Source organism: Aythya ferina (genome assembly GCF_964211825.1).
Source record: "Aythya ferina genome assembly, chromosome: 1".
NCBI classification, from domain to species: domain Eukaryota; kingdom Metazoa; phylum Chordata; class Aves; order Anseriformes; family Anatidae; genus Aythya; species Aythya ferina.
The window spans coordinates 148,373,511-148,393,004 of record NC_140296.1 but is presented as its reverse complement, the minus strand read 5'-3'; the positions used below and the strand labels follow the sequence as shown (position 1 = coordinate 148,393,004).

Sequence of the window (19,494 nt, the reverse complement as noted above, 5' to 3'; positions counted from 1 at the left end):
ATTCATTCAAGTAATTTTATTGTGTAGATATTAGCAGAGACTACCAGTGCATTTCTCAACAGCAGCTATAAGAATAAAATGTTTTTCATATACCAAGTTTTGCTGGTAATGGCCAGTAACTTGATTAAAAAAAAAAAAAAATCCACTTTGTGTGACAATTTGCTCTTTCTTCCTGCTTTTCCCCACACTGGATGATGAGCACTCCAAAAACCATTGGGAAAACTGAACAACCTAAACAGATAAATACGATTTTGTTGGTTAAGTCCATCCTAACTGTCCTTGACTTGACTTTTTTTTTTTCAGACAAAGGAACTGATAGTATATTACTGCTATATTGCCAGTATAGATTTAAAAGATTTATAAGATTTTGTTAAAGTATTCATTTTGCTGGTTCTGTACAGTTTCAACAGATGGAAAAAGATGGCTAGAAAAACTAAGACCTAATTCTGTATCAACAGTAGATATTTTTATTTTTTTTTATTTGTTTAGTGAAACAACTACACTCACAGAAATATTACAGCTGAAATAGGCAGTTGAAATCTGAAAGTCACATTGTCCTTATTTTGAGTCAGGCAGTTGAAATCTGAAAGTCACATTCTTCTTATTTTGAGTCAGTAGATAAAATACACCTTTTATCTGAACCACCTCTACCTCTTCAGTTTACATTGTATCCTCATGCCATGCAGAAAGAGGAGCCATAATGCTATTTTAAAGCACTGCTTTGAATTCATTTTAGACACGCTTGAACTCTAGTAATTTAGCTGATGGCTGTTTGATTTCAGTGCAGCCAGTGAGAAAGCAAGCAATCCAATGACCCCAAGTTCACTGAGATTACTGGAAAACAAAAACAAGGGTTTGGAAGGCCAGTGCTTTAACACGTAAAGAAATACATTGAATACTTCAAAAGATATAAAATTCTTAGAACTGTTGGACAGGCTTCTGTGTGTGAACTTTCCTGTCCAAGCAGCATTGCTAAATACCATGACTCCAGTCAGAAGGCTGACATCATGTTGTTGTGTAACTCATAACCTCATAACTCAAAGTCACTTTCTAAAATGCATTATGCGAGCATTCAGCAGCTTAAAACCTCAACAGTCAGATGTTAAATAGTGTACAATTTGGGAGATTTATTTGAAACATGAGCTCTTTATATTTTTTAGAAGAGAGAAAGAGAATGTAAAGCTTGTTAAGCCAACATCAACACTGGAAGCTTAGAGTCAGACAGGAATCACCAGTACAACTGATCATTTTAATGGACAACAATAAGCTTGGGCTTTTACACTACAAGTAGGCCAAAGTGCACCTAAATGCACACAGAAACAAACAGCATCAAGCTCCCAAAGTGCTGAGCAAATGGTATGAGTAAATGGCCAACTTAGCCTAGTATACGTTAGGCTCCACCACCACAAACAATGGAGAACAGACACTAAGAATCCTCCTCTCCTTTTCTTCAAACCTTTCAAAAGCATCAAGAGCCTCCTTCTGCTGCCATTGCAGCAATGGAAATCACCTAATTCCCGTAGGCTGCAGAAATTCCAGGGCAGAAGCTCTGAAGGGCAGCAGCAAAGCACTGACCGGGCACAGTTTTCATTGCCAAGTGGCTGCTGATAAACAGACTTCAGTGCTGCCAGGTATTAGTAAAGGAAACAACATGTTCTTTGCTTCCAGTGACATGTGGCAGGCAGTATCTGGTGTTACCTGTACTACCTTTCCTTCTCGAACATCAGTATATTGGGACTGTTTTTCAGAGACACTCTGTTGGACTCATTGACCCTGTGTGACCACAGTCATCAGTGGAGGTGTTATGTATCCACTGCCCTCTTGATGATCCACATAGGAGACCACTGGTATTGTCTTTCTCTATGACATATAAATATATGAAATAAAGGCTTACTGTACATTACTTACTAATGCTGCACAATATTCAATGAGTTTTGAGACTATGGTTTAACAAGATAAGGGACAACGTGCCTCTTACAACACCATCACCTGGGAGAGACTGAATTAGAGTTTCTTTAGCATGAACTTAGCAAAAGGACCTGAATTTCTCTAGTGACACTAAATAAATAAATAACCATATGGTCTTTCAACACTCGGGAGTAACTGCTATGTAAAGTTCAAAAGATTTCTGGACACAGATTACTTCCAGTATAAAACCTGCATTCACTTGACTTCTTCATATGCTACATTAGATGATCTTTTTGTTGCTAACCAATTTCTTGTAAGTACAGAAAAAATATTTATCAATTTTGCGCCCATAACAATAAGCAGTGAGATGTTGAAATGTCCAGGAGTATACTATTACAGTGAACATAGTCCCTTTCTATGCAATCCATGAATCCAGAAGTAGGAATTCTGAATACTAAATGCCTAGTTGGTGTAAGCTGTCTCTCACCTTTTATACTTCAGAGGACAGCACTCCTCTAGATAGGCAGCAGATAAAAAATAAAGCAGATGGGAGGGCCATAGCTATTTCTAGCTCTAGCACTAGCTAACTTAAAAAACCTTGACCAAAGTGTTTTATCTGTATTTGTCTTACTTTCACCATGTGTGAAAATGAGGCAATGATGTTTATTCACCTTTCAAATGTTTTAAAATCCACTCATTAAGGTAACCATTCAGATCCATCCAAGTACTACTTTTTTAGACACTTACCCTTATATAACTCAACCACTAGAAGTGTTAAAATGTTAAGCAAAATGCCACATTACAGTGAAGGTAACAAATTTCAGGTAATAGTTTATCACACATAGAAAGACAGTTCAGTAAATACAGTAAAAATGTATCTGTTTACATAAGGGATAAAAATTGGCTACTGCTTTCAAGTCAGAAGTTAATGTATGCCATACTACTGCAGAGAATCCCTGAAACCTTTTTTAAACAACACTTTAACAGTTACATAAAACTTCATGGCAAGTTAAGTAGATCACCCCAGAAGGCCCCACTGCCTATTGCAAGTATATAGCACAAGGTTCATAGGCTACAGGAGACCAATTCTCCTACCCAAACAAGCAAACCATAACACTTCTAGGCACTGAAAGACTTTTCCTTGGATTTCAGCAGAAGCAGATGCAGGGCTGACGACACATGGAACAAAAAGAGCTTACTGAAAAGAGAATGGCAGTAAAAACATAAGCTCAGATTGCAATTTATCTGCAATCATCCTTGCCTTTCACCTTAACTCTAGCTTTCTAATATTACCCCTTTCATCTGAAGATCGGTGCAAAGCTTCAATAAATCGGAAGCTCATTTCTTCATGTGTGCTTCAGATTACTCTGCTAAGCAAATTGGTGTGGTGTTTCAATCTTCATTTTACTTCGGGGTGTAAGTTCTGAGTCATCATCATTCAATTTTCTCCAGGCTTCCAGCTCCCATTTTCTGTTTTTCTTCCTGGATGTGTCATAACTACTGAACTGTACCACCCGAATAAAATGGTAAAGCCCAGCAGACATCTGCCAGTGACAAAACAGTGTGCTGTCACTCTAATTCCCCACACATTCCACTTTCACACAACTTTCTTCCCATCCTCTCAGTAAAGTGGTAAAGCCTACTAAGCAATTTCTTTTCATTCTCCACAACATTCTGCCAATACTAACACAGAGATGAGGCAATAAACCAGGAGTTGCCTCAGAGTAGAGCCCACTTGCCTTGCATGCTCTTTTCCTAGCCCTGTTTCTATCAATATTCCCAACAGGTTAACTTCCCTGAAGTCAGTGACTTCTCTGTAAGTAGGCTATTTGTTAGATCTCGGTCAATATTGTGTTAATTAACTTTTGAAGGTATTATTTTTTCAGAATTGCAAAATATTTTTGATTTAGGAAAATTATTTGAGAGTTTTACTCTTTTGAATTTTATAGAAACTCTGCTCAAAAGGTTTCAGTATTTCTGAAGGCAAAAATGATGGGGGAAAAAAAAAAAAGCCATTGTCTGAGCTTTGATATCTCCATTATTCAATTAAAGCAGTCAATACTGTAGTGTATTTATTTTAAAAGCAGTCTTTGTACATAAGAATTGTGTGCAGAAGAAATGAAGGCAAGAATTAGCAGTAAGAGAAAACTGTATCAAGCAAGATAGAAATTTTTTTTCCAAAAAGAGGTAATAATGATGGATCAGAAGAAAATGTAAATTAAGACAGAGGGGCCTTTAAAAGTTACTATTAAAGTTCTGTATTTGGAAGCTACCTTACCTGAACTAGGACTTTGATTCCTTTGAGAGTGAATCATGTTTGAACCAGGTTTCAAGGACAGTTCTCCTCTAACAAACGCACAGCACATGCAACTGCATCCAATTTTTCTGGGTTGGGCAGTGATTGCGCTGTGTACTAGCAATTGCACGTCAGTGAATAGCTATATAAGTACCAGTCTTGCAGTCCTGATTAGTGCAGACTGTGAAGCAGACTGTGCAGGATCTTTTTAGAAGTGCCCATACCAGTCCACCTAACCTCAAAGTAGCTACATCTTTTTTTTTAATCTCAACACAGACCAAGAAAGAATGTTTTTAAGAGAAACCTCACCTCAACACCCTGATGGAGAAAAGTCTGGATCAGACCGCTGCTATAATTATGGTAGCAGTAATGAATGATGGCAGCCATTCTAACAGAAGAGTTGCCAGATGATAATGCCTTGAAATTATCATGAGGGAGGTATAAAAACAAAACTTCTTGCATTAGCCCAGCTCTTCAGAGAATTGAACTGATACTTAGACTGAATTGATAAATACCTATACTTATATCTGTACACCTAACTCTACTGATAAGTAACTCAGAACCTTGGAAATCTGCAGTTTTTAGGTGCAGAACCTAAGTGCACATATCTGAAACAGAGTAATTTTCTTATTGCTTCCTCCCTAAATTCCACCTTAACGTCCTGGAAGTACAAGGGTTATTCAATAAAACAGCCATGCACTTCAAATAAGAAGAGGTTAATTTTTAATATCAGCATTCTTCTAATCTTATTGTCAGAAACTACTCAGTGGTTTTAGCTACACCTTTCTTTCTCCCATCCTTTACAAGAAGAACAACAAAAACCTGAAAATCCTATCAAAAATGCACAATGTAAAAACTTTGAAACCCAGACAGTTAGGTTTGGTTAAATTATAACAACTCAAAGTTGTGGAGATTAGTATTAGAAAGCTTCAGGCAAACTGAGGTTTAGGTGTTGCTACCTGCTCCAACTATTAGTGTCACTAGCAATGTTATGGTGCCAAACAGTCATAATTTATGTCTATGATTACCAGACTTTATCCTGAGCAGCGTTCTGCTGCTCAGTTGTTGATAGTGTTGTGGGATATTTAGTTTTCTTTTGCAGAAATATTTGATTTTCAAACACTTACACACTCTTTGTGCAATATGACAGTACAAATTGTTCCTTAGGGAGTGGGCTGCCCCTCGCTGATTCCAGCTTGAGCCATACCAGATGCCATACCCAGAAGAACTAACCCTTAATTATTTTTTTTCTTCTACATCCACTAAGTATGATTTTATATAGTTGTCTCAGAGCACTGAGACAATAATGAACGAATGGTCCATGAAGAAATCTGGAAAGGTTTCAGCAATTTTTCTTAGGAAATGAATCAAAATGAATCTAAGCAAGATATGGGACATGGTGCAACAATGTCTAGTTTCTTTGGAATAAAAGGAAAGAACAAGTGTCCTATCACTGATATTTTATTATTCATTTTATCATTCATTCAGCCAGTATGGTGTCTAATGAGAAAAATTACAATGTGAAATAATAAATTAAGAACGTCTGTTCTATTAGGAAACAAATATAATACTCAGTAATTACTACCAGGTTCAACATTGAAATGTTAATATGTATGAATTTTTAAAGACTTCTCTTCTTAGCAATTTTACAGCATATTAGTTTGAAACATTGTGGATAGTTGCCAGATGCGATACAGAGGTATGGTAGCACACTAACAGAGAGTGTATTTATCCTTAGATCACCCCTCTCTGCTTCTCTCAAACCAAAGAGAAATGATTTCTGAATTTCCTAATGATCTCGCAAGATAAAACATTGAAAGTTGGTAGATCTAGAAATTATGATATTAAAAGGAGCATTATATATTTTAATTCTAGTGCTAAGAACATAAACCTTTCCTAAGTCCTACTTATCAGTACAGTGACGTCATCCTGGAGTAGGGAAAAGGATAATCTTCCTTGTTGCTGCTGTAATTGAAGAATGGCAAGGAGTTCTGTTAAATATACCACACACTGTGCAGATATGTTTCATTACATCTAGTCCTTTCTTTTACACATCCATAGGGTGGATTTTAAGCCATATACTGCTTTCTGTATTTCCAGTATCTTTTCTCTCAATAACAACGATTTGTTCCAAGCATTTTTCAGCACTTCCTCTCTGCTCTTTGCCTTCACTCCACCAGCTGTTACTCCAGTGACATTTCCCAAGCATGAAGCTGACAAAGAGCAGGGTAGAGCTTAAGTGCTTAAGCTGTGGAGATCAGTAGCAGTATTTTAAAATATCAACATAACTCTATGTTTGGGGAACAATTTCTGGTATCATTACTTGAATGGACAACAGTGTTTACCACACAAGCAGTTGCACAGGCTATGGTTCATTTATTTCAAAAGCTCATAAAAGGTTACCGAGCTATACCACATTGATATATTTTGTCTGTACATTTGATGATTTTCCACCATAATATTTCATTTAAACTAGAAATTAAGAAAGCCTACCCTGATTAATAATAAGGGATTTCTGCATAGACAATTAAGAAGCTATTAATAATTTAGAAAGGAGGTCAAAGGACAGCATGCAGGACAGATATTTGAGAAGTGTTGCACTTCCTGATTTGCAAATATACCCTACCAACTCATTTTTCAAATTCCAGAACTATATTTACAAATAAAAATGATCGGAATGATCCAATCTAAAAAGGAGGATTTATCACAGGGGGCTGCCTTCCTCTAACAGTTTATCTTTCTTCTCACTTTCTACTTCTTGTCTGTTACTTGAGCAACTGCAGTACAAGATCCAAATACTGACAGGAAAACTGTTGTTAGGTGCAGTGGTAGCACAAGCGTTTACTTCAGTGTGTAAAAGTACTGGTCCCACTACTTGAATTAAAGTAGCTCTGCCACTTGAACAATACAAAGACAAGTTTATTTGATTATTAATAGCCTCCAGAAATCTTAGTGAACATGATTCTGGGAAGTGTTCAAGACATGTTCAAGAAAAGTTCAAGTCATGTTCCAGTTTGCCAGCTGGATTGAATATGGCATTTACCATTCCCATCTGTACCTATAAACAGATCAGGGAATGAATCCTGACTCCCCTTTGCTCAGCAGCATCTCCCTAGTGTTTCTCTTCTTAACACCCCGGTGGTGAGGAGGATAAGGCTGAGTTTCAACAGGCCACTCTCACACTACCCATAAGGCCGCAGCGTATCTGCAGCTCGGGCACAGCCTTATACTGGGCCTTCACCTTCCCTTTTCCTTTCTCCTTCTCCTTCCCTTCCTCTTTCCCCTTCTCTGTGCCCTTCCCTTTGCAGCCGCGGGTGGCGGCTACCGAATGGCGCCGGAGCCCCCTAGCGCCGCCCGGCCGCCCGCAGCAAGGCCACTGCCAGCCTCCGGCCTTCCAGCCCCACACGAGGGCCTGCAGGTGCAACGAGTGTCAAATCTCCTGGCCCTTAACGTTTAGGGACCAGAGGTTCACATGGCCAAAGCTAGTCGAAGTGAAATATTACAAAACCTTGAGAACGATACAGAAGTAAACAACGGTCCCTGTCAGTTTTGCTTCGATTTTTTATTACACCTTCACATCAAGAACTATTTTCACAATGCATTTGAAGGATAGGAAGCCTTTTTGTAGACCCTCAATACCAGGGTAAATTTTATCTCTTCTGTGCCAATCACACAAATCTTCTGAAGGTCTAATCAGTGCGCTCTAGAATATAATTAATACTCAGGAAATTCCAGTGATCAGATCTATCGGCTAGCGATACTACTCCATTACAACGGCTCCATCTCTCTATCTCCTATGACATAGAAACAATTCTATATATATGTCACCACAGCATATAATTCATGCAATATTCTCATTTTATATACAGCTGAAAACACAAAAAGCCATTACTGGGGCAACACACACCACAGTAGTACCAGTGGTATTCTATGCAAAAGCTGCATAGCAGCTGCTGGCAAAAGATCAGTCATGCACACAACAAAAGACAGACAAGTAGAGAGAGAGAGAGATTCAGTCTCATCCAGGTCAATGCTATGCAGCTATTTCCTGCACCAGACTTTTGGTTTATACTTTGTATCACTAAGATTAGGAAAAATAAAGAAAAAAAAAAAAAAAACAAACACACACAGCAAGGATGACACTTATGTTCACTGTATTTCATTGTCACTAATTCTAAATGTGATATATGTTAAATTTATCTGTTCTACAAAAAAATTTTGCTTTTAAGTAGTATAGAGAAAGCTTTATGCAGTAGTTTATTTTTGTAGTTTTAATCTTTAGAGTGATCACAGTTGACTGCATAGCAGTTTTATGATGCTGGATGGGAAGTTAAAACAATTATGAAGTTTAAATTGATAACAACTTATTTAATGACCTGCTGTCTAACTGCTAGAGGCATAAACAAAGATACCTAGAATGCTGGAATGAATTTAGGAAATTCATTAGAAAAGTTATTAAGTGATATTACAAAGAAGACGAGATGGAATGTATGAGAAGCATAAGCAAATGACAGATGAGGAGAGATTGCATATAATTAAGCAAAATCACAAGAGATGCAGTTTAGACAATCATTTAGAAGCTGAGGAGAGAAAACAGACTCATTTTAGACAAATGTAACTGTGAAATTGACTTCATTTTACTTCCAATTATCATTTTATCCTGGATGCTAACCTGAAACTTTTCTGAGTTTCACAAATGAGGAGAATGAGATCTGCAGAATTAGTGTCATCCTGGTTAAGGCCCTTCAGCTGGAAATCTCACAGGAACAGCCGCTCTCACTAAACTTGCTGAACTTCTCTTCTCTCTTCCAGCCAGGCTGCACAGCCTCTTTAGGTTATTTCGGCACCTCCTTTTCTGGCTAGGAAAAAGGAGTTCAGAGGAATGTAAAATGAAAAACAAGGGGAAAAAATTAATCCAACTTTCCCAAACCACAGAAAACTTTCATTTAGTATACATTTTGACCAAAGTTTCTGTGAGAGCAACAGTCGTATTTTATCCAAAAATTACTCTGAATGGAAAGAACTCTAAGCAGTTTTGATACGAAATGACTAAGAGAGAGAAACACCATGCTGTCAGCCTCTGCAACCACACTCTGAGTGTATAAATGCTAAAAGTGCAGGAGATTGCAAGTATTATCACAATTACACAATAGCGATTTCAGGAGGCACAGTCAGAGGAAACATATATTAGAGATTATTCTGTTTTGTTATGAAATTTTAGTGCCTAATGATAAAATTAATTTGAATGTGTCATTAAAAAATAAAAAAGCTTAGTAGATGTGTGTCTGTTACAGTTGAAAATGACTTAACCTCCTCTGGACACTAGCCCATTCCTTTAGTTGTAAGAAATTAGACAGAAGAAGCAAAAAAGATATTGCAGGGAGTATATTTTTTTTGGTGTGGAAGTATTGTTTCTAGCTATTTGATTTGGTATATATCAATATTAGATTTAACTGTAGAACTAACTACAATTAACTACTTAAGAAGAGGTGTTTGAAAATATTTATGATCTTATTAAGTAAAGTTTTGGGTACCAACAGAGTATGCCCAAAATCCAATTTGCTGTGTACTGCTTGACTCTTAATGTCATATTTGAATACTAGATTATTAATTTCAAATACAGCTAATAACTTGCAAATGCAAAATTAAATATCTAAAGACTCAACAAAAATATTTGAAAAGGCCTTAATACTGATGTCTATATCCAAGAAATACTTTCAGGCACAACTCAAAATCTGTTTCCAGAGAATCAACAACTTTATTCAAAATCCATCATGCTTTGAGATCTAGTAGCATTTTAAACTATAGGTGTTAAATGCTTGAGAATTAAAAATGGCTGTAATTTCTAATGAACAATACAGGAATAAAAGATTCTTTAGAAATATACTTCATGACATTCACTTGATTCTACTTTTTCATTTTCTGTGATACCATGTAGGCCCTCCACTGGCCAAGTAAGCATAAGACAAGTTTTGTGGGTTTTTGTATGTTATTTTTTTCCAAGAAAACCATAGCTCCTGAACAGAAATATGCTCAATGTGAACTGGACATAATGACATGCAAAGTCACTGGCCACGTTGGGAAGAATGATTCTCTAGACTGAAGCACACCTAAAAATGTTAACATTTACAGTCACTACTAAGCTTACATATTAGTGTAATGATAAGATAAATTAAAAATACTATACCACTGTAACTTATTCACCCCACTTATTTTCTGCTGAACATGATTCCTTGATAGGATTACTGCCTGTTTGCAGTATAAAACTTTACTGCCTATAAGCCCTTCTATCTTCAATGATCCTACAGAAACTGTAGTTTTGGTGTATAAGATGCTATCCTGGAACCAATTTCTGCCTGCACTATATCAACATTACTTTGATTATGATCTCTCTGCATGTCTTCAGTAATAAGAAGGTGTGCTTGGTTGTCAAGGAGAATAAGAGTAGTTTCATTTATTAGTCAGCACTGCCTTCTTTTTCTTTATGTCTCTGTCAGTGGAACTTATCCTCCTAGCTCCTATTGCAGTATTAAATCACTAACAAAAAAAATGGAGCTACAACTGGTAGAAAATCAGTGTGAGTGAAAGGTGAATCAAGCATAGTAGTATATTTCAGCTAGATTTAGCTAGCTGTTGTTTCCAGATACAACTCACTGTCCCTCTCTCACCCCAGTGACTTCATCCTCACTCCCTAATGACTATGTACATCACTGGAAAGTTTCACTTTTTCTTTTATCTCATTAGACAAGTTAACAGGAGCATCATGACCTCAAAAGAATGCTTTCTTTCAAGATTAGATTTTTTCATGACCGAACAAGTCAAAAGTAAGGTTAATGGAAGACAGGTATATGGTTAAGACATTGGCCTAGTGCTTAAGTTGATGTAGGTTCAGTTCCTGGCACTGTCACAGCTTTCTCCCGTGCAAATAATTGATAGCTAGATTCCATAAATATTCCTGAAACTAAGTAGTATCTTTCTGTGCAAAGAGCTCTCTTTATTTAGGATAAAGTACTGTTTAACATCAGTGAAGATAAAAGAATCTAACTCTTAATCTTTCTGTCTTAATTCCCCTTCAGAATGCAGTGGTTAATTTGTTCTCGGTAATCAGGAACCTTGAAATTCAACCTTCATGAGTAAAAGTATCCCAATAGCCCAAAAGTAGCAGACCATTAGATATAAGTTTTCACATTTGCAATGTTGGCCATAAGAAAACTACATGCTTAACTGTCATAAAAAACATTGTCATCTTACCTGTGCTTATTTTTTTTTTTTAAGTAATGAATGCTTCTGGCTTCTAGAGAAAGGTTCAATTACTGAAAGTCTAAACAAGACTCAGACAATACTTTCCAAATTACTGCACAAGTACAAAGCTGAATCTTGATTATTTCTTATTCTCGATTGCTGCATAGAGTAGTGTACAAGGTTGGATGCTTCTTGCTGACAAAGCCCTTCACAATGATATCAGATCTCAGTAAACAGAGCCTATAGCTCCAGAACTGAGCACATATTGGAGTAAATCTGCTGAAGTTAACTGTATTAGACAAATACAAACCTTGTGTGAGTGAGAAGTGAGCCATGCCCTTCCTAGTTTCTTCTTTCTCCCTCTTTTCTGGTGCCATATTTTTTCTAACAAGGGAAAGAAAAACGTAAACATCTGTCTCTATAATAGATTAGATAACAGTGGCCTCCTCCTAATTGCTTACACCCTGGAAGGACGACTGTCATATAAGTAGAAATAGAAATTGTAATGTGTGACAATAGCTGCACCCATGGATACAGTGAAAGATAGAGAAGACAGATTTAATTTCAGTATTATGCAACAGCCATTCAAACTTTCTCCCTCTAACTAGTTGATGCAGGAATAAGAGTGCCATGTTTGTCATTTATTATATTCTTTCATTTCCCAGAATACAGCTGAGAACAAGTACCTTGATAAAATCCTGGTTACACACTGCAAAATATTGTATTGTTTGTTATGCAGTCAGTAGGATTAACTCCGGGAAACAGTCATTCAGTTTCACGTTGTACATCAGGATTCTTTTGTTCTTACCTCCTTCAGGGAATCACATCACATCCACTCCATGCAAATATCTCCAGATGCCACTAAGATGAACTAAACTGTAAGATTGGAAGGCAAAGCAAGCAATTGTTCATTATCAGCTTGACGCCAAGCCCACTAGGGGCAGTGGAAGTCTTTCATTGATTTTAATAGATTTTGGATCAGGTTCTATATAAGTAGCTTCTGGCACCTGATTCATAATCCTGGCTGCACTAAAAGATTTCCCAATGACTTCATTGATGCTAGAATTTCACCCAATTACACTTTTTGCATTTTTATTCATTTGACAATCCAAATAAATCAGAATTTTACATTGGCTATGAGATAAGGAAGGCATGGAAGGTCATAACATGATTGATCATCCTTCTACCACACACAATGGTAAGCAGTAGTTATTTATTGTGAGAGCATATACAAGAAAAAGAAAGAACGTGTTCTCATTATGGATGGATGACTGTATTACTGTTGTCCTCCTGGATGCACTATAGTGGGAAATATCCAAATGTAGCAATGACCTACTGGTTTCTAATTATCTTGTCCTAAACCTCGATAAACCTGCCCATTCTTGCAGTAGTGAATTTCTGTCCAGCAAAGCATTTCCCTTGCCAAAGTATATATTTTTTGGCAGCATCTGGCACTTTCCAGCCCTGGAATCTGACGTAGGCTTGTAAATTGTGCTAGGTTGGCAAGGTTTTCACCCTCTAGAGCACTGAATTGGTGTAAAATAATACATTATATTGTTTCCCACTCTTTCTGCTCTTTTTTTTTTTTTTTTTTTTCCCTCAAAAGAATTCTAAACTCTAAAATTTCCATTTCATATCCCAGTGCAATACTCAAAAAACTATAGGTCTTTCTCTTCACACGTTGCAACTGGCTTAGGAACTACTGTGTGAAGGAAGCATAATGGCTCTATCATATGCTTAGTGTGCTTCATGGCCTCCAAAGCAGCAGTTCCATAAAGAGGGCAAAGTACGGTGCAGCTGCATGTAAGAGTAAATTGTTACAAGTGCTGTACCTCAGAAATAAGTTTAGGCAAAGAGGATTTTTATTTTTATTATTATTATTATTTATTTTTATTTTTCAATTTAATATACAATGAAGAAAAAAATGTTTCTGAAAGAGTATTTCTAAATGAAAAATCAGCCTTCTCCTACTGTGTAACAGACTACCTGGTAAACAAAGAAACACAAATTTAAAATTAAGACACCTTTTGGGATAAATCTACATTTGTTGGGTAACGAACTTTACAAAAGTGAAATAGTTGTTTTATTCACCACTTGAAATGTTAAAGAGTTTTCAGTTTTTTATAAGGTGCAGCTTATAAATGTTAATTACTCAGGGAAAATTCTCCTTGAGTAATTAAGTCAAGACTTAATAGATTTCTCTTATAGAGGAGTATTAAATGAGCGCCTATGCTTTGCCTGTCTTACTTGCCTGGTATTTTAAAGGACAAGGACCTTAACAGCAAGTAAAGATCTTCTTGCCTTCTTGACTCAGTAATTAGTGCGATCCAGCATTCTACAAAGCAGTAGCTCTCTTGCAATATCTCACTATTAACAAGTGCATACGCTTTCATGAAGATTTTACTTGTGCATACTGATAAAGCTTATCCTCTATTCTCATGCATATTAAATTAGACTTCAGAGCTAGATCATCCATTCATTGAGCATTTATAAATGCTAATATATGCTTATTTTGATGAATACAAACAAAAATCAGTCTAAGCATAATTATTTTTTTGGCACTGACAAAACATTGAAGGAAAATGGAAGCTAAATATTAAATATTGTAGCTTCAAAATACATGCAACTTATTTACATGAAAATCAGATTTCCGACTTTGCAAAGTTGAAATCATAAGGTATTTCTGTTAAGGCACTTTACAACAGGTCATAAGATTTGTTTTTTGCTTGCTTGTATGTTTGTTTCAATACTTCATAGAAGAATCAAAATAAAGGCATTTCCCACTGATTGAACATTGACTCATAATTTTCCAAATACTGATTTGAAATTCCAGAGTACTCTCAAGAAGTATTCCTGATATAATATTAAATCATTTGTCTAAGATCGTGAGGAGATTAAAAGTGATATCAACACACATATTTTGCATACACATTTATTTATAATGCACTATAGGGAAGGATACTAGCCTTACTGTACAAAACATAGTAAAAGAGGCAGGGAGATACATGATTAAATGGCAGACTGGATGGAATGCTTTTTGGAACAAATATGGGTCATCATATTTAATTGCTAAAATGGAAATGGAAATGGATTCATACTCCATCAGCAGCATATTTTGTGATTTAGGACAAAACACTTGCAATGGAAATCATCTTGTTTGACTTCAGTTACCTAGAGGTTATGTGTATACTCTAAGAGAAGATCAGGTAGCTTTATATCTAGTCAAAGAAAGAACACAGGGTCTTTCAGAGGACAATTAATTTTGAGTAATGCATCTAAAACAGACTAAGCCACTCAGACGTACCTGCCTGTTGACTTCCTTAAACTAGACCCCTAATTTTCAGATAGTGAAACTGGGTAAAATGAATGGCAAACTCAGCATCCCTATTTGCCACTAAAAGGCCGACACTACCTGGAAGTCAAAAATACTTCAAGCCACCAGCTCCCAGCCTGGATCCAGTGTACAAGATGTTGTAGTTCTACATTGCAATATAGCAGTAGAGAGCCTCGTCGTTGTTCAGGCATGGACAAATTCTCTCTGGCTGACCTACTGCCCCTCAGTATGCCTATATACATACAGATATTGTAGGCTACAAATTGGACATACTGGTAAATGAGAAAAAGAGTTTGTCATCACACCACTTTGGAGGATCACTTACAGAAACACCCCAAAACTGCTGTCAGTGCTTCAAAATTGTACAAATTATATTACCCTGATAAGAAACATATCGAGATTCTCTGGTCAAAAAGAAAATCCTCACAAGATCACTGTACACTAGTAGATCAATAGCCTTTCATGTTACTTTAAAAGCTGCAGTTATAACCAAATGTTGACTCTATTAGTAGGTTAGGAATATGGTTCACTCTTTCTCAGATTTATTATATTTTTCTGAATTACAGTCTAAACAGCATTCTTGAGTTCTACTCCTGGGCTGAAAAAGACACTATGTACAGCACATATAAAGAGTCACATAAAACCTCGAGGACACAATACCACAGTTCTTTCTAGAGTCCTCTAAAAATAGTTTAGTTTTGTGTTTATTCTGGGCTGTTTCTCATGTCATTTCCTCATGCTAGCGTTACAACAGTAGATTTTAATTCTCTAAAGAATGTCTAGGTAGTTTGACAATTGAAACTTTTATAGTCCACCTACATCAGTGCTTCTAACATTGAGGCCATCAGTCTAGCAGAAGCAATGGTAGCATCAATGAAATATTTGGAGTTGGGGGGTGGGAAGAAAACAAAGAAATCAAGCATAAACCAGCCCTACTGAATTACTCCACTGGCTTTGCATTATTTAAAGGGAAGTGCTGTTAGTATAGAAGCCAGCTGTTTAACTATTGGAATTCTGGAACTTGGCCTGCTTTCAGTGAACTTCAGAACAGTGTGACTAAACTTTGTATCTGCTTGTAGCACATGGAAAGAAACATTCACATATTTGGTACAGTAGATTAAATGAGAGCCAAAAAATCTATTAAGTAAACTTTGACCTACATGATATGAGACCTCTTTTGAGCCTGCAACTGACAAAAAAGGAAAGAAACCTCCAAGGAAATCAGTGTACATCAGCAAAAAGGAATGCCTAGGACTGTTATATGTCCACAGGCAGCACTTTGAAGGTTGAGTAAATATAAGGAACTTTTTGATAACAGCTGGAAGGCAGCAATGAAACTGTGTCAGAAGGATGAGAATGAGCTATATGGGTGCCCAGTATATTGACACAGACGAATCAGTCAGTATTTTAAAGCAGTATCATCAAAAATTAAGGAATAGAATACTGATATAAAATGTGCAGAACACATAGCCATTTATTTATTCATATGGATTTCGGTCTACAGATTAAGTTGTTAGTTAAATTAGTCCCTGTGTAGGAGATCACTCAGACGTGTTCTTAATGTTGAATATGTGCCCAACTAACTGTGCAGGAGCTTGAACATTTTCTTAGATCTGCATACATACTTTGATAATGATCAGCTGGGACCATTTTGATCCTGTAGTCCTTCGAGAAGAAGATGAGCAGAGTACCAATAATACTTGCAGAAGTTATAGTAATTACTTGTAATTCTTGATCTCATCTTTGCCTGTAGTAATGATATACACAGCAGCACGTAAGAGGACAGCAGTAATTTCAAATGTATTGATCTTAAATTAATGTAGGCACTAGACACTTCTGAAAAGTACAGCCCAGAATAATGATTACTGAAAAATAATCATTTTTTCCTATTAATTTCTATTCACTTTATTTACCTGCTATACAGCACTTCAGATAATATCAGTTTCTATTTCCTACAGAATTTAAGGATATTTGATTAGGTAGGTCTTTCAAAAACCTTAGGAAAACTTTTTTAAAGGGAAAGTTAAATAATATCATTTAACTTCACAATACTTATATTATTCTTTTAATGAAGGATGAGTAGCTAGTACGCCATGCAATACATGAATATTTCAGTCTATAAATAAATGGTGTTTCATTGCTGACCACGTCACTGATGTGTTAGTGATTTAATTCCAAACTCATTACATTTTCCATAGAGGTTTTTAAAACTGCTGTAGGACATTATATCCTTCTTGATAAAATGAACATTCTGTCATAAAGAAGAACTTGTCTTTGGTCTGGCTAAAGTAAAAATAATTTTGAAGTATGCTGAAATTTTACCTGAAAGATTCTAAAATTCAGGATCTGCATTAACTATTTAAACATACAATTACACGGGAGGAATGTTGCTACTGATTACTAAATAAGGCAGGTAATGCTTCATGGGCTATTCAAGGTATTTTATCAACTTTATAAACAGTTGCATTCAGATACTGAAGGGTAAAATAAATTGCATATGATCACACAGGTCAGTAGCTAGATGTGAATAAAACTTAGGACTTTTTAAAGTTTGGGAAGAAAAATAAATGTGGATGGGAAGACATGATACACAAATGAATGAGATATATTATTAAAGCTACAGTACATCCCATAGTTCCTCTACTTCATGTGTAGTCAAATCAAATGTATTGCTGTGAAAACGACCATATTTACCAGAAGGTCATAGATTTCACAATACAAACAATACTGATACACTCACAGAATGCTATATATCCCATTGCATATCACTGCTTTTTTTCATATGCCTTCAGTAAAAAAAAAAATAAATAAATAATTAAGGAAAGAATGCATCAGAATACATAATTGAGCAAAATTTAAAATGGCAAAATACGGGTAAAATTGTGTAAGTATAGGCTTGGCATGGACAAATTGGGAAGAACTACTGATTATTAAAAAGGATGAAGGACTTTCCAAAAAAAATCACCTCTACCAACCAGTTCATCTTTGGCTTATTTAAATGCTAAATGTTAACAATGATAAATAACAAAGGAGGTAACAAATTTTTGAGACTTTTGAAACTTTACATTTCCTTTCATTTTTCCCATTATAAACCTTCCTTATACAAATGGATCCCATAAATATGCTGCTATCAGCCAATATTTCTTCCTAGAGGAACATGCTGACCAAAATATACCACTAAGAAAAATTACCCTAGTAAGTGCTCTATAGAGTAAATAATTGGCTTCAGTAAAGAACAAGAACACTTGTTTTACAAAATGACTTTGCAAGTTAGAGTCTAGCAACTCATGGAAGAAAGACTTCTACTATCAAGTTGTGTTGTTAACCTGTGGAAGTTCTTAGCACAGATATTTCGTCTTATTGACTTTAAATTTTGTCACTGATAACATTGTCTATCTATTATGAATGTCATGAGGATCTGACATCTGTGTGATTCTTAAAAGTGCAAAATAATATTAATCCTAAAATATGCTATTGGCTTGACAGTTTTCTAGGTAGAAAGATCATGGAAAGCCAGTTGAAACTAATAAATAATCTGTCTCTCTTTATTTTTACTATTATCAGTCATGGGATGATAATAGTAAACACATGATTACAGCATGTCAAGGGATCAACTAAACCTAAATGCCTGTTAGCTTATGTGAAATACCATTCAAAAGAAAAATCATAGAATCATAGAATGGCTTGGGTTAGAAGGGACCTCAAAGATCAAATAGTTTCAAGCCCCCTGCCACAGACAGGGATGCCTGCTACCCACTTGATCATGTTGACCAAGGCCCCATCCAACCTGGCCTTGAACACCTCCAGGGATGGGACATCCACAACTTCTCTTGGCAACCTGTTCCAGTGCCTCACTACCCCTACAGTGAAGAATTTTGAATATCTAATACAAATCTATTCTCCTTTAAAGGTTTAAGACCATTCCCCCTTGCCCTATCATTTATCTGAGAAGAGTCCCTCTCCATCCTTTCTGTTAGACCCCTTTAAGTACTGAAAGGCCACAGTGCAGTGGCCAGAGCTTTCTCTTCTCCAGGCTGAACATCCCCAGCTCTCTCAGCCTTTCTTCATAGGAGTGGTGGTGCTCCAGCCCTCTAATCATCTTTGTGGCCCTCTCCTGGACTCACTTTAACAGGTCTACATCTTTTTTGTTCTGGGGGTCCCAGAACAAAATGTAGTACTCCAGGTGGGGCCTCATGATGGCAGAATAGAGGGGAACAATCACCTCCCTTGATCTGCTTGTACGATGTATTTGTTTAAGACAAATTAGTAGACTGAGAAAAGAAAGGTGAGCTTAACTAATCAACAGTTCATGCCAGTTCAGCTGGATCTATTAAGAGAAGTTACACCTTCATATACAGGAACAGAATTTGCCCTTCCATGTTTTAAATGGGAGTAAGACAAAATGTTGAAGAGCTCCGGGTATCCAACACAGTAATGACACTCCAGATTTTATCACGACTGCTGAATTTCAAAAGTGTTAGGCTATGAGAATCAGATTAATAGGCTTTAGAAATATTTCCAGGGAAAAACTTGTAACTTATAACTCAGTGAGTGAAAATGGTCTGGAAAACAAAACAAAACAAAAAAGACACCAAAACAAACAAACAAACAAACAACAACAAAAACAGAAACCACCAACTCTGTATCTTTCCAGTGATACACAGAAAACAATGCACACACACAAATCAAAATATTACCGTAATCTACTCCTGGC

General features: G+C 36.3%; 1 protein-coding gene and 1 long non-coding RNA gene across 2 annotated transcripts in view; one reads left to right on the top strand and one right to left on the bottom strand.

Annotated features, from left to right (window-relative positions):
- IGF1 (insulin like growth factor 1) overlaps positions 1–19,494 on the top strand; it is a 60,439-nt gene that overhangs the window by 19,132 nt on the left and 21,813 nt on the right. The window lies entirely within an intron of this gene.
- On the bottom strand, positions 7,753–16,529 carry LOC311442292. Its single transcript, XR_014696546.1, has 3 exons — positions 16,406–16,529; positions 11,757–11,830; positions 7,753–9,063 (listed from the first exon to the last, which is right to left on the bottom strand). It is a non-coding gene; the product is annotated as an uncharacterized lncRNA (long non-coding RNA).